This window comes from Dipodomys merriami, unplaced genomic scaffold (genome assembly GCF_024711535.1).
Source record: "Dipodomys merriami isolate MVZ:Mamm:240054 unplaced genomic scaffold, mDipMer1.0.p SCAF_8, whole genome shotgun sequence".
In the NCBI taxonomy this organism is placed as follows: domain Eukaryota; kingdom Metazoa; phylum Chordata; class Mammalia; order Rodentia; family Heteromyidae; genus Dipodomys; species Dipodomys merriami.
This window is the reverse complement of record NW_027206401.1, coordinates 2,123,420-2,137,500: the sequence shown is the minus strand read 5'-3', so window position 1 is coordinate 2,137,500 and position 14,081 is coordinate 2,123,420. Positions and strand designations below refer to the sequence as shown.

Below are 14,081 nucleotides of genomic sequence, written 5' to 3'. Positions count from 1 at the left end.
CGGGGCGCTGGCCTCCTGTGACAGACTCCTGCCAGAGGCCCGGGCTGGCCTTGCCCCCCCCCCATGCCCGGGTGCCCCACACGGGAGACGGCTGACGCCGGCAGAGCCTGCTCCTTCCTCTGCTCCCCTTTTTCAACAAATCACTATTCTGTAAACTCAGCCAACTGGGAACTTGCTCTGGGACTTTGAACAAGTGATGCAAAAGAGAAGAGTGGCCAGGCACCAGTGGCTCACGCCTGTCATCCTAGCTACTCAGGAGGCTGAGACCTGAGGATCACAGTTCAAAGCCAGCCAGGGCAGGAAAGTCCGTGAGACTCTTCCCTCCAATAAACCACCAGAAAACTGAGAGTGGTGCTGTCACTCAAACGGTAGAGCGCTCGCCTTAGCGGAAGAGCACAGAGACAGCACCCAAGCCCAGAGTTCAAGCCTCATGACACAGAGACAGAGACAGAGACAGAGACAGAGACAGAGACAGAGACAGAGACAGAGACAGAGACAGAGAGAGAGGAGTGTCAGGGACTTCCTCATTGCTACCCTGGCTCACCAAGCCCAGAGAAGACCTAAAACCCAGCCTCGCCCCACCTTCCCATCATCTGTCCTTGGTCCTGGAGGTGCCACGTGACTATTGGCACCCAGGGCCCACCAGCCAGGCCCCACCAGCCAGGCCCTTCTCTGGTTCTAAGTTGGATCTATGGGCTGCAGAATCCTGACTGGTGAATGGAATCAACCATTTGGCAACTGTGACTGCCCATGGGTTTTCTGGGATGGAAACTCCATCCCAGAGTGATGGGCCAAGTTTGGTGAAAAGAACAGTCCTGAACTCCCAAAACTTCCTCCACCTGCCAAACTCCATCACCAGCTTACTAACGTGACCTGAGTGAGTCATGTCGCCTGCTACCTTCCACGGCGGTGGTGTTAGAATTCATGAGCGAACATTCAAAAGTACTTTGTGCTTTAAATAGTGCCTTTCAGCAGAGGAGCGCAAAGAATTATAATCACCAGAGCTGCACAATAGGTTAGCAAGATTCCTCAAGAACTGTCATATTTATCTCAAACTTTTAATGAGAAATTCTGACGATGACAATGGAAAATGTTCCCTTCCACAAGTGGCCAAAGTATTAATGAGAGGAAACGTTTAAAAGGGGAGGAGGGCATGGAAATGGAGGTGCAAGAGCAACATCCCTGAGCAAAACAGCGAAGCAAGAACACTAGCCCTGAGTTCAAGCCCAGTGTCAGCACACACTCCACCATCCACATCCCACCCCTTCTTCATTCCCACACTCATCCCCAGCCTCCTCCCACAGGAGCCGCTGCAGCAGGCATGCTACACCTGCCTGGGCTCAGAATAACAGGACCCTGGAGCTCAAGGATCTTTCCCTTTACTTTATGAGAATTTCCTTTGCCTTCATTCTAGAGTCTTTCCCTAAGCTAGGTGTTGTCTTCTCACGCCACAGTCACACACCACCGAACCGGGTGGGAAGATGCCCCGGAGGGGCGGAGCTGCTATACACGTACACTCGCATTGAGGGTACATCCAGCACTTTCCAGAACATGGGTCCTTCACAGAGTGAGCTTGTGCATCCTGACACGGGTCCTCCAGAGAGAGAGCTTGTGCATCCTGACACGGGTCCTCCAGAGAGAGAGCTTGTGCATCCTGACACGGGTCCTCCAGAGAGAGAGCTTGTGCATCCTGACACCGGTCCTCCAGAGAGAGAGCTTGTGCATACTGACACAGGTCCTTGCCCCAAGGGGACATCTACTTGATGGCCTAAGCTAAATAAGATTCTCATCTGCTTGTCTTTGACATAATAAAAACTGGGGGAAAATACTGGACTGCCAAGGTCCCAGAGATCTGGAGATGTGTAGGGAGGAAAATTCAGTTAATACTGTCTGATGGGGAGTTAGCCACACATCTACACCTGAAAAATCAAAAGGAAAAAATGCCGCCTTCACGAGGTAGTCTACAAAGGTCGAAGTTATGCTGCTGTTTCAATTAAACTCATTCCACAGGAACCTTAAGAGAGTAACTTCACAAGCCACAGAGAAAGCAGGAGAAAGGAAACAGGTAAACTCCAGGAAGAACTGGAACAAGCAGCTCATGTCTACAATCCTCGCTACTCTGGAGGCCAGTAGCTAAGGGTCACAGTTCAAAGCCAATTCCCAGGCAGAAATGTCCAAGAGCCTCTTATGTTTGATTAACAGAAAAAAGCTGGAAGGAGAGCTATGGTCAAGTGATGGAGCACCAGCCTGGAGTGAGAAAGCTGAGTTGGCACCTAGACTCTGAGTTCAAGCCCCAGCATCAGCACCAGCACAGCATACACAGTGAGTAAACCAACAGCAGACCACTTATAACTGAGCTCCTCACGCGGCCCAGGGCCGGCCATTTTCTAGCTTCTTGGAAATGAATGCCAGGGCTGGTTGGTACTGTCAGGACTGGCCGGTGTGTACACAGCTCCGGCCAATGTAAGGGCTGTGTTTCTCTTTCACGCTTAAAGCTTGCTTGTGGGACATTATTTATGTGCTGTTAAACCTCACACAGAAAACACTAAAGGTCTCTGGAATCCGCTGCACACAGGAAACAGGCGTTCAATTGTGCCATTTGACGAGGAGCTTCCTGTGGAGTGAAATCTGCGCCGCCAGCTGCGTGCGTCGGTAGCGTGCCGCCTCCTCTTTGGTAGGTTTAATGAGACGATTGACAACTTGACCGGCGACCAGCCCTGAGGCCTTGAGCTGCCTGCCAGGCATCGATCAGCTGGGAATGTGTCCACGTGGTGCCCGCAGCTGTGGAGAACCGGGACTGCGTGGGACACGGCAGGGTCCGGGCCGGGGACTGGCTCTGGGAACGCCCGTCCTGCGGGCCACCTCGGGAGTGCACGCCAGCCGTGGTCGCTGCGTATCACCGTTTTTGGCAAACTGTATGACTTACAGAACATGAGCTCTCTGAGCTCCCTGGCTGTGAGGCTGGATGCCGTGCGGGACCCAGGCTTGTGGAGGTCAGCAGCCTGAGCCATGTGCGCGGCTCAGCCTGAGTCACACCCGGTGCTTCACGCACCCAGGAAACACGGCCAATCCACAGAGCCGCTAAGCGGCTGGGGAGACACGCCCACAGCACGTCCCGAGAGTTGTGTCTCCTCGCAGTAAACTGTTCTGTTTGCTGCAAACACTGACTGCTTTGGCTAAGCCAGCCCTGGCGCCTGGGCAGATGTGCACCTGTGCCCTGGGCACACGGAGAGCATGAACAGAACGGCTTTGGGGTCCCTGTGGTACCCGGCTCTGCTTCCCAGCTGGGTGGAACTCGTGGTGCTGGGTTTCAATGCACCAGGTGGACAGCCCTGAGCCCTGGGGATGAACACTTTAGAAACCAAATCAAAGCAAGAATGGATGAGGAGTGCCCGGCCCTGGGGGAGGGCAGGGACCCGAACAGGGCCTTCTTTAGGCACAGGAAACACAGAGGGATTTTCCTGATGGGTTCAAGCTGAAAATGCCCTGTCAGGAGCACTGGCCTTCGGTGGGATGGAGCCAAGGTTTACATGCCCGGCCCATTCATTTTCAACCGATGGCGGAGTCCTCAGCCAGCACCGGCGCTCTGCTGTGTGAGCTTTCTACACACGTAATGATGTTCTTGGTCCACCATATAAATCTAATCACTGTGGACAGCACCAGTGTGACGTGTGTGGGCACAGAGCTCTTGGTACAACTTCTGAGCAACAATTGAAGTCGCCCCAAAAGAATGCTTCTTACAACACCAGAGCTCTGATGGAGCTGACATCCTGGGCTGTAGGTTACTGAGACTTGATAGTGTGAGTCTCTGGCATTGTTAGGGAACACAATGCAAACAACACTTAGAAGAGCACAGAGGTGTGGCTAAGATACGAATATATGTGTGTGTGTACATATACATGTACGGGTTGGCTTATGCGAGGAAGATCTGAACCAGTCAGCACCAAAACTACGGGAAGAAAGGTGCTTGTTATCAAGCTAGCAGGCCGGAACCTAAATCAAAGTGTAAAACACTCAAATGCAAATTAGCGGCTTCAATGCACTGGGCTGCCTCTCCTACCCTGCCTGACAGGTTTCTGACTGTGAAGCCAGCCAATTCTCTAATCATAAACCAGTGGAGCTGTTTACTTATTTGGTTTATTTTTAGTCACAGATGAGGGGAAACACAAGTCTAGTTTTTCTGACTTTCTTTTGTAGCGATACAGAGGTAAGAACACAGTTAAGAGGGACGGGAGACAATGATGACAGCTGTGTGACATTGAGAAATGTTGACTTGAAACCTATGTAATAATTTGTTTCGTTGGTTTTGGGGCCTGAACTCTGGGCCTGGGCGCTGACCCTCAACTCTCCAGCTCAAGGCAAGTGCTCTACCACTTGAGCCACAGCGCCACTTCTGGTTTTCTGATGGTTAATTGGAGATAAGAGTCTCACAGTTGTTCCTGCCCAGGCTGGCTTTGAATTGTGATCCTCAGTTCTCATCCTCCTGAGTAACTAGGATGACAGGCGTGAGCCACGGGCGCCAGGACTGTAATAAATTTTTTATAAAGAACGTATTTCACTTAAGCTGTGAATTTCCCAGCACACAGGCAAGGCTGCCTGAGCTTCAATCTTAAATCACATCCTGAGGGAGCCTTCTGTGGGCCCAACCAGCAGCAGCCAGGACCACCTTACAGCCACGCAAGGAAAGTGGCAGGGAGTGTCACCTTCACCGATCGCCTGGCCACTTAGACACAACGGTGACGGATGATCACCCTCTAATATGCCAGTGAGGGACACGTGTCTACAAAGCCGTGGCAGGAAAGTGGCCTGAGAGTCTGGGCCACAGCTCCTTCGAGGGGGAGGAGCCGGGGCGGCAGGCAGGACTGGGTTGGTGGCAACAAGACGGGCGCGTCCACCGCCGCCGCAGAGGCGTCCTGCTTTGGACGCCGGTCGCTGCGTTAGCCAGGAAGACGTCCCCCCCGGGCCAGGGCCAACACGACTGCTCCTCATCTGGGGGTCCGCGCACGCACACACACATGTGCACACACACATGTGCACACACATGCACCCGCGCCCGCACAGGTGGGGATTCATGCGAAGGTGAAGGCAGGGATCTACCTGGCGGTGTTGCCATGAGTCAAGGAACCATGGGCCAGGCTGACGCCCACTGCGGGCAGGGAAACCACTCTGCTCCCAAAGCCTGGGGGCGGCGGTGCTGCTGGGGTTTTGTGAGCACAGAGGGGTCCGCTGCCCGGTCCTGCTGCGCCTGACCGCTTGCCCCTAGGTCCGTGCGCCTCTCTATTGCCGCGTGGCTTGGGGTCTGGGCTTCCACTGCTGCTCGGGTCCTCAGGGCTCCCCTCTCTTCTCTTTGGGGCCAAGAGCCTCAAAAGCACAAGCTGGCCTTGGTGTCCCCTCCCCGGCCCGGCCCTGGGCTGAGCCCCTCCGCTCCCCACTCTTCCTGGCCCCTGAATCCCTTTTAATCTCTGGAAACAACTCAGGGGCTCAGAGAGCTTTAGTGGATGCTTGCTCCACGTATCGCTGTTAGCTGCATTGAAAGCTGAAAGCTGGTTATCAGCTCATTTCAACCGCACCATCTACAGCCATGAAGAACAACCCCGCTTTCAGAAGCCGAAGCGATTTGCAGAGAAGAACAGCATAGCACCGGTCTGCAAATCTCCTGACTGTGGCCTAGCGGAGGCCGACGGGCCTTCACGCTCGCCCAACTGTTCTGAGGCTGCTGCTTTGAGGGCGGCCTGTGAGGAAAAGCGGGGAACAGGTGGACTATTCTGGCGGGGCTTCAGTAGCCCGTGGAAATGCGCCTTTGCCCTGTGGCACTGATCTGTGATGTGGGATTGGAAGCCATCTGCCGGCTTTTTGCTTCTTCTTGTGTGTGTGTGCTGGTCCTGGGTTTGAACTTGGAGCCTGGGCGCTGTCTCTGAGCTTTTGTGCTCACAGCTAGCGTTCCACCACTTGAGCCACAGCTCCATTTCCCTGCTGATTTCTTTGTGTTTGTGAATCCCCTGGGCAGCCCCCCTCCCCCGTTACTGGGCAGCCCTGGCTCATGGAGATGCCCAAGGGAGGTGAGCGTGCACACTCTGAGAGGCCCCAGCGCCCAGGGGCGCGGTGCGGGAGCTCGCGCTCGGGAAAACCCCTGCCCAGCTCAGCATCAAAGACCCTCGGCTCCATTCCTGAAGTGCAGACTCACCGCAGTGCACGGACGTTTCCAAACGTTTACTTTTCCCCTCCAAAGCAAGAGCGTTAACCTGTCACACGCTGCCATTTGTTCTCGTGAAGTGACAGCTGGCGTGGAGAAACTGCCCGGCACGGGACATACGTGCAAATGGCTACGGCATGCCTGCTGTTCTTTCAAGTGGAATCAGGATTTCCATGAAAAAGGGGGGTGCTGATTCCAGGAGGTCCACAGTGGCCCGGGACGCTGCTGTAGCTCAGTGAGCAGCACCACCCTGGGCAAGATTAAAAGATGCACATTGAAGTGGCGCTGTGGCTCAAGCGGTAGAGCGCTTGTCTTGAGCTGAAGAGCCGAGGGACAGCGTCCAGGCCCAGAGTTCAAGCCCCTCGACTGACAAAAAATAAAGTGTCTGTAAAAGATGCACATTGGTGTCCAAGCTCGGCCAAGGAAGCATTCTCCCTCCACCCCGCCCCGCTGCAGGACCCACGGGACAGTCAGGTCAGTACCGTGGGCTGCGTGCACCTCTGCGGTGATTCACGCCCTGCACCGCACCAGCATCCTCACCACCGAAGAGAAAAGCGAAGTCACAGCGTTCCCATGCGAATGCCTGGGTCAGCCAGGCCCCCTGGGGCATCTCAGGGACAACGCAAGGGTGGGGGGACAAACTTCTGTTTCCTGGGAATGCTCTGCACACCTGTCTTATCCAAGCTGACTTCCGGGCTGCCCGCCTCGCGCTGCACACCACGTAAAACCAACTGAGCGCAGTTACGCCCCTTCCCCCGTGCCATCAGCTTTGTTTCTTCATTCCCACGGTCTCCGTGCTTCCACTTCCAGCACTGGGCGATGGGAGCCCTCTGCTGGTGAGCACAGGACGTGGCAGGCTGGGAGGGGCATTTCCTGCAACCACAGGCCATGTCACACAGGGAGTTCTGGCTCAGAGATCCAACCTCCAGGAACCCCGCGCCATCCCAGACCCTTCCAGAGCACAGGTGAGGCCCGTGTAACAGAACGCTTACCCTGGCTTCAGAAACCCCAGGCGGGGGAGGGGGGAGACGGCCCCCCTTGCTTCCTCCCACTTCCTCTCTCTCACTGGAAGACCACTGCATCCTGGGGCGGTGACCCCTCACACAGGCCCAGAGCTCACACACAGCCTGGGGCGGGGCTGAATCACGCCTGCAGGCCTGGAGCGTGTGTCTCTCCTGACTCCCACTCAGTATTTCCAGGCATTCAAACCCAGCTTCAAACCCTCTCTTTGGGTCTCAAGGGCTCCCCTGTGTGGGGTGAGCTCCGCAGCACCCCTCACGGGCTGCTGAACTAGGCAAGACACGCATGGATGAGAACACGTTCCCCACAATACATGACGAGAACACACTCCACACAACACACGACGAGAACACGCTCCCACAGCACACGATGAGAACACATTCCATACAATACACCATGAGAACACGTTCCATACAACACACCATGAGAACACGCTCCACACAACACACGACGAGAACACGCTCCACACAACACACGATGAGAACACGCTCCACACAACACACGATCAGAACACGCTCCACACAACACGCGATGAGAACACGCTCCATACAACACGCGATGAGAACACACTCCACACAACACACGATGAGAACACGCTCCCACAGCACACGATGAGAACACGCTCCATACAACACACCATGAGAACACACTCCACACAACACATGACAAGAACACGCTCCACACAACACACGATGAGAACACGCTCCACACAACACACGATGAGAACACACTACACACAACACACGATGAGAACACGCTCCACACAACACACGACGAGAACACGCTCCATACAACACACGACGAGAACACGCTCCACACAACACACAATCAGAACACACTCCACACAACACGCGATGAGAACACACTCCACACAACACACGACGAGAACACGCTCCCACAGCACACGATGAGAACACGTTCCATACAACACACCATGAGAACATACTCCACACAACACACGACGAGAACACGCTCCACACAACACACGATGAGAACACGCTACACACAACACACAATGAGAACACGCTCCACACAACACACGATGAGAACATGCTCCATACAACACAATGAGAACACGCTTCACATAACACACGATGAGAACATGCTCCACACAACACATGACAAGAACACACTCCACACAACACATGATGAGAACACGCTCCACACAACACACGATGAGAACACACTACACACAACACACGATGAGAACACGCTCCACACAACACACGACGAGAACACGCTCCACACAACACACGACGAGAACACGCTCCACACAACACATGATCAGAACACACTCCACACAACACACGATGAGAACACGCTCCACACAACACACAATGAGAACACGCTCCACACAACACACAACGAGAACACGCTCCATACAACACACGATGAGAACACGCTCCACACAACACACGATGAGAACACACTCCACACAGCACACGATGAGAACACGCTCCACAAAATACACAACGAGAACACGCTCCACACAACACATGATGAGAACACGCTCCACACAACACACGATGAGAACACGCTCCATACAACACACGACGAGAACACGCTCCACACAACACACGACGAGAACACGCTCCACACAACACACGATGAGAACACGCTACACACAACACACGATGAGAACACGCTCCACACAACACACGATGAGAACACGCTCCACACAACACACGACGAGAACACGCTCCACACAACACACAATGAGAACACGCTCCACACAACACACAATGAGAACACGCTCCACACAGCACACGATGAGAACACGCTCCACATAACACACGATGAGAACACGCTCCCCACAACACACGACGAGAACATGCTCCACACAACACGCTAAGAGAACACGCTCCCCACAACACACAACAAGAACACGCTCCACACAACACACAATCAGAACACGCTTCTCACAGCACATGACGAGAACACATTCCACACAACACATGATGAGAACACGCTCCACACAATACATGATGAGAACACGTCCCATACAACACACGAGAACACGCTCCACACAACACACAATGAGAACACACTCCACACAACACACGACGAGAACACGCTCCACACAACACACGACGAGAACACGCTCCCACAACACATGATGAGAACACGCTCCACACAACACACGATGAGAACACGCTCCATACAACACACAATGAGAACACGCTCCCTACAACACACAATGAGAACACGCTCCCTACAACACATGATGAGAACACGCTCCACACAACACATGATGAGAACACGCTCCACACAGCACACGACAAGAACACGCTCCCCACAACACACGACAAGAACACGCTTCCCACAACACACAACAAGAACACGCTCCACACAACACACGAGAACATGCTCCATGCAACACACAATGAGAACACACTCCACACAACACACGACGAGAACACGCTCCACACAACATGCAATGAGAACATGCTCCACACAACACGCAATGAGAACACGCTCCACACAACACGCAATGAGAACACGCTCCACACAACACGCAATGAGAACACGCTCCACACAACACACAATGAGAACACGCTCCACACAGCAGTCCCGGGACGAGGCTCAGGGGAAGGCCCCGACCCAGAAACTAAAGGAACTCAGCGATGAAGATGACGTGAGAAGTGTGCACGTGACCACAGGAGCAGACAGCATCAGGACACTGTCACCCGCCAGGACCACAGCAGACGGGACCCTCCGACTGCAGATCCAAGTCCTTGGCTGTGGGAGAAAAGGCACTGCACGCCCCGCCCCCCCGGGACCCCACACGCCCAGCTGCCACCCACGAGCCGTCCCCCCGGGACCCCACACGCCCAGCTGCCACCCACGAGCCGTCCCCCCGGGACCCCACACACCCAGCTGCCACCCACGAGCCATCCTACCCCCGGGACCCCACACGCCCAGCTGCCACCCACGAGCCGTCCCCCCCCAGGACCCCACACACCCAGCTGCCACCCACGAGCCGTCCCCCCCCCGGGACCCCACACACCCAGCTGCCACCCACGAGCCGTCCCCCCCCGGGACCCCACACACCCAGCTGCCACCCACGAGCCGTCCCCCCCCCGGGACCCCACACACCCAGCTGCCACCCACGAGCCGTCCCCCCCCGGGACCCCACACACCCAGCTGCCACCCACGAGCCGTCCCCCCCCCGGGACCCCACACACCCAGCTGCCACCCACGAGCCGTCCCCCCCCGGGACCCCACATGCCCGGCTGCCACCCACGAGCCATCCCCCCGGGACCCCACACGCCCGGCTGCCACCCACGAGCCATCCCCCCCCGGGACCCCACACGCCCGGCTGCCACCCACGAGCCGTCCTACCCCCGGGACCCCACACGCCCGGCTGCCACCCACGAGCCACCCCCCCCGGGACCCCACATGCCCGGCTGCCACCCACGAGCCGTCCCCCCCGGGACCCCACACGCCCGGCTGCCACCCACGAGCCGTCCCCCCGGGACCCCACACGCCTGGCTGCCACCCACGAGCCGTCCCCCCCGGGACCCCACACGCCCGGCTGCCACCCACGAGCCGTCCCCCCCCCCCGGACCCCACACGCCCGGCTGCCACCCACGAGCCATCCCCCCCCGGGACCCCACACGCCCGGCTGCCACCCACGAGCCGTCCCCCCCCCACCCCACACGCCCGGCTGCCACCCACGAGCCATCCTACCCCCGGGACCCCACACGCCCGGCTGCCACCCACGAGCCGTCCCCCCGGGACCCCACACGCCCGGCTGCCACCCACGAGCCATCCATGTGTCCCAGGCCAGGCTTCACCCGTCAGCTCATCCTGTGAACCTGGTTTAATTTCCACATATATACATTGAATATTATGACTATGTGCACCCAAGCTGCATTGTACCCATCAATTGACACACTGAACTGAAATTCCTTGGTACAACAAATTAAAGATCATTTTTAAATAAGTAAAAATAAAATATACAAAAAATACTGTTGGGTTTAGAAGTGAAAGATTTAGTCTTTCTTATCTTGCTTACTGTTTCACTGAAACAGGCACTACAAAGAAAAAGGGGGCTGGGAAGGTGGCTCAGTGGTACCGTGCTTGCCTCGCATGCATGAGGCCCTGGGTTCGATTCTTCAACACTACATATGCAGAAAAAGCCAGGAGTGGTGCCGTGGCTCAAGTGGTAGAGCACTAGCCTTGAGCTGAAGAGCTGAGGGACAGCGCCCAGGCCCAGAGTTCAGACCCCACGACCAACAAAACAAAAGAAAGAAAAAGGCATGGATATCTGAAAAGAAGCTATTTGCTCACTACCTGCTGGGTTTAAACACAACAACTAACCAACTATGATTCCAGAACTCTGAGTTGTGCCGGGTTACAAATGTGGATGAACACGCTAGTGCTTCTTCCATAAGTGCAAGACAGCACACAAAGGTAATTCCTGTCAGCCACTCCTTCTCCCCAGAAGGAGCCTGGCTTCCTCCTCTGTGAGCTACTGAGCCCAAGAGCTGGCCCGCCTCCCGACGGCCAGCCAATCAGAAAACACAAACAGCCAGCCCTGGACCTGGCTCAGGGGCCAGAAGGGCTGGGGACCACAGCATTACATGTTCTCTGCCTTCCCCAAGCCCTGCTAACTCCTGTGGAGATGGAGAATGGAGGGTCAGAGCCACCAGTGAGGAGCCTGCCAGCCTCTGTCAAAAATTTACAGTCCCTACTTTCAAATAAAAAGCTTCTGCACAGCTAAAGCTATCGCAACCAAGCTAGAAAGACAACCAACTAACTGGGAAAAAATATTTACCAGCAATATATCAGACAAGGGGTTAACATCCAGTATATACAAGGAACTCAAGAAACTAATCCCTCCCAGACCTTACAAACCAATTACTAAATGGGCAAGGGAACTAAAGAGAGACTTCTCAGAAGAAGAGATAAAAATGGCAAAGAAACACATGAGGAAATGTTCACCATCCCTGGTTGTGAAGGAAATGCAAATAAAGACAACCCTGAGATACTACCTTACCCCAGTCAGAATGTCCCACATCCACAAATCAGCCAACGACAAATGCTGGAGGGGATGTGGAGAAAGAGGAACCCTATTACACTGCTGGTGGGAATGTACACTTATACAACCACGTTGGAAAGCAGTCTGGAGGGTTCTTAGAAAGCTAAAGATTGACCTCCCCTATGACCCAGTCATACCACTTCTAGGCATCTACCCTGAACAATAGGAACCAGTATACAAGGACACATGCACCTCCATGTTTATTGCAGCACTGTTCACAATAGCCAGGATATGGAAACCACCCAGATGACCCACCACAGATGAATGGATCCAAAAATTGTGGTATCTCTACACAATGGAATATTATGCAGCCATTAGAAATGACAAAATAATGGCATTTGCAGGGAAATGGATGGAGCTAGAAGAAATCATGTTGAGTGAGGTAAGCCAAGAGCAAAGAGACAAACGGTACATGGTCTCCCTGATAAGTGGCTGCTAAATCCAAAATGTTAGGTGATACAACAAAACTAACAGGATTTAAGAAACAAAGAACTCCCACTCATCTGGTTGATCCACTACTAAATAATCCCATGCTGCTGATCACATGTATGGTGTATATGTGTACACGGTTATATGTTATAGACCGTGATAGACAATTTGCTCCAGGAAAGTTAGAATGAACTTGTGACTTTAAATGAGCATCATTATTCCACAATACTGTGAAATTTGGGAAATTATATAATCACTTAATCACAATAAAAAAAAACCACCAGAAAAAAAAATTTACAGTCCTGCTCAGACGCAGATTCACACATGGGAAGACAGCTTTAAAAACATTCAGCAAGAGGGAAAGCGTCCAGGCCCAGAGTTTAGGCCCCAGGACCAGACCCAAAACAAAAAACAAAAAACAAAAAAAAACATTCAGCAAGAACAAGCAGATTGTGCTACCTTCTTTCTCAAGCCTGAGATCAACTCCTGAGACAGGCATAAGTTTATTCTATGAGTTTATTTCTTGTTTTGTGCAACATTAGAAAGATGACACTGGGGTTTTCCAAAACATTATTATGAGAAATAATCATTCTATGGCCACAAAGCAATTTTAGACGTCAATAAATTGTATGTCCATTAGCATGCTGGTGATAAATGTTTGGCCATGGATGCCTTTTCTGTGCTCTCTTGGTATTATTTGCCACCGAACTTCAGAAAGAGAGGAGAAACCTAAAAAATTCCACCCGATTCTCAGTGGCACCTCAAGGTCAAGGCCCAGTGTGAGCCATGGTCTGTGCAGGGCTGAGAATTCCCCGAGTTCCCCGGGCGTCGGCCGCCTCGGCTGCTTCCCTCCCGCAGGCTCTAAAGACACAGGAAATGGCTGGTCCCAGAGCGACAGCGGCTCAGGCGTGCACTGGGATTTTAGCCAGCATGGAACTACGGATTGCTTCCCTAGAGGAGAGTAGAAAGTAGAAATACACACTCACGCACGATACACACACATGTATGCACACACATATTTGAAGCAAGTAGCTGTGTCCAGGCTTCAGAGCACTCGGGAACGTAAGCTCACTGACAGTGAGGGCCGGCCAGCCCGTCGGGCCGCACACCTTACCCTGAGTTTAGTGAACACGTTTCTCTCTCCTCCAACCATCACTGAGGACATGACGAAGCCAGGGAATAACGGACGCCGTCTCTACACCCGCGCCACAGCCAGTGGCTCTGCGGGAAGCGCCAGGAGCAGCCACTGCGGCGACCTTCCCACCCTCGCTCACGCCCAGGCTCACGTAAACGGTCGTGCATCTTCACACAGCGACCGTGGTCAGCCCTGGGGATGAGCACATGCCACAGCATGAGCCCACGCGTGTCACACACTCGACTCCCACACGGCACTCA

General features: G+C 54.1%; 1 protein-coding gene across 2 annotated transcripts in view; it reads right to left on the bottom strand.

Moving 5' to 3' along the window:
* Pde10a (phosphodiesterase 10A) overlaps positions 1 to 14,081 on the bottom strand; it is a 311,016-nt gene that overhangs the window by 241,729 nt on the left and 55,206 nt on the right. The gene's annotated exons all lie outside the window — the stretch shown is intronic.